The 2,520-nt window shown below is 41.2% G+C and overlaps 1 protein-coding gene across 1 annotated transcript in view; it reads left to right on the top strand.

Annotated features, from left to right (window-relative positions):
- Window positions 1–478: 478 nt before the first annotated feature.
- Window positions 479–2,520, top strand: part of LOC122250586 (glutathione S-transferase 1) — a 139,961-nt gene continuing 137,919 nt past the window's right edge. Inside the window, exon 1 of the mRNA XM_043012090.2 lies at window positions 479–538. The gene's annotated coding sequence lies outside the window, so the exon portion shown is untranslated. The remainder of the gene's footprint in view (window positions 539–2,520) is intronic.

The raw sequence follows: 2,520 nt of genomic DNA, 5'->3' as shown, positions 1-2,520 counted from the left end.
GGAGAGGAGATAGAAGGAGGAGGAGGAGAGGAGGGGAGGGGGAGGGAGGAGGGAGGGAGGGGAGGAGGGGAGGAGAAGAGGAGGAGGAGAGAGGGGAAGAGGGAGGAGGAGGATGAGGGAGGAGGATGAGGAAGAAAAGGAGGAGGAGGAAGAGGAGATGGGGCAGGAGGAGGAGGAGGAGGAAAGGGCGATAGAGAGGAAGAGAAGGAGGGAGGTAAGGAGGAGAAAGGGAGGGAGGGAGGGAGGGAAGGAGGGGAGAAGGTAGGGAGGAAGAAGGTGGCGAGGGTGGAGTAAGGGAAAAGAGAGGGGGAGGGGTAGGGGGAGGGGGAGGAGAGGAAAGGGTGATAGGGAGGAAGAGAGGGAGAGTGAGGGAGGGGGCGGGGTAACGGAGGGTAGAACTTGCGTGTGTTCCAGGGTCGAGCCTTCAGTTTGCCATCGCCACTCGCAAGGTCTTCTTCACTCGCTGTCGGCCACCTTCCCCCAGGACCCCCACCAACCCCCTTTCCCCCCCACGCCCGGTCTCGTGGCGTTGCTGGAGGTGGGTGTGTCGTGTGCGTGTGTGTGTGTGTGATTGTTTGCGTGTTGTTCGACGGGCGCGCGCGTGAGTACTTGTGCACGCGTGTTGAAGGCGCTCGTTCGGTCGGTGTTAAGTTTTTTGTCTGTGTTTTGTTAATTTCCATTCCGTCAACTTCATCATGTGTGCGTTTTTTTTTCTTTTGCGTTTCGCTGAGGATGACTTACTCTTTTGTTTGTGACGCTGAATTTGTAAGTAAGGGTGCTACTTATACTTAAACCTACATGAATCTCTTATATTGGATGCAAAGAAGTTTTTCATGTCCCCCATATATATATATATATATATATATATATATATATATATATATATATATATATATATATATATATATGAACAAAGTTCATAGCGACAAATGTAAAAAAAGGTATGAATGAGACTGAATATCTAAACAACACAAGATATGCATTTGACGCGTTTTTCAAAAATACATGTATTTTTGAAAAAGACCTCCGTCGAAACGCGTCAAATACATCTTTCGTTGTTTATATATATATATATATATATATATATATATATATATATATGTATATATATATTTATATATTTATTTGTGAGTGGTTGTCTGTGTGAGTGTGTGAGTGTGTTTGTGTGTGTGCGACTGTGTGTGCATGTATGCGTGTACGTGTCTGTGTGCCTGCGTGTGTGTATCATGTTTGTGTACGAGTGAATGTGTCTTCTCCTACATGTGTTAATAATTACCATAATCTACGGCAAATCGGCTATTTGTGTATTCGTCTAAAGTGTTCCCGTACAACATGGTCCCGTTGCAACAGGTTTAACTACAATGGCATGACGATATAGTATAACACTCAAGGTTTTGATTACATGGGATTAACACACACTCGCAAGAGACGGCTTAACATAATAATCACTACGTGGTTCCTAATTACCAGCAACCTGTAGGAATTTGCCGTTAAGAAATTTCAAATCACATCATTTCGGCCTGACCAGTTTTCTTTCGGATTTGCATGACTGCTTTCGCGAAATTTCGTTCATGCAGAAATTGCTAAATCACAATGTTATTGGGAGAATTTTTTATTTCTATCCATCTTTCGATGTGTCTTATAAGTCATGGTGTAAATTTATTGATTTGGTGTCTGCGTTTGCCACTTGCACGCACAGACGTTGATTCATAAGCAAATGAACGAGTACAAGTATATGGTATTTGTGTTTTTTTTTAATGTGTGTGGGGTCTATGGCATCTCGAGCGCTGCCATGTTGCCACTACGGTTTTCGAAACATGAAAAAACAAAAAGAAAAGACCAAACAAAATGAAAGTGTAACTTTACCCGACTACGTTAGTATCGAGAACACGATCAGCTGTTTCTTGTTTACATACCTCAGCTGATGGTTCTACATTTTTTTTTTTGTGCGCGAGTTACCACGACTTTTTGTTGAATCTTAGGAACTGTAAATTGATATTTTTGCCTGAATGAAATGCATAATAATTCCACATTTGTGATTTCATACAATAGCAAATTAAATTTATACCAGGGAGGATAAAAACGCATCTTTGGAAACAACGCCAAAGAAAACTTTCCCATCCGGATTTTCGTATTATAATTAGGAATAATTTCTCTACTTGATTACACATTCGTATAATAAGTGAGCAGCTGAAAAACATATGCATTGTATATTGTTGTTCATTCTAATAATAGAATTTTACTAGCTAAAGTACTTGAGTTTCTCCGTCTTAGCTTAAGATTCCTCACTACTTCGCCCAGCTTCATAATTCAACAGCCATGGATGTTTATTGATTTAGCGGTTACAGCGCAAATTAATCAATATATATTTGTATTTCAAGATGTGTTGACAAGTGTAGAAGGGGAAAGACGCACACAAATAGCGAGAAGAAGGATACTAATAATAATAATAATAATAAAAAACATGACGCCATATCATATTACTAGTTGCGTGTTGACAGTCTCAAGCGTCTCGACACG

This window comes from Penaeus japonicus, unplaced genomic scaffold (assembly GCF_977035675.1).
Source record: "Penaeus japonicus unplaced genomic scaffold, GWHDUDI00000001_assembly GWHDUDI00000004, whole genome shotgun sequence".
NCBI lineage: Eukaryota > Metazoa > Arthropoda > Malacostraca > Decapoda > Penaeidae > Penaeus > Penaeus japonicus.
Note: the sequence above shows the minus strand (reverse complement) of the source record. Positions and strands in the feature narration are given on the sequence as shown.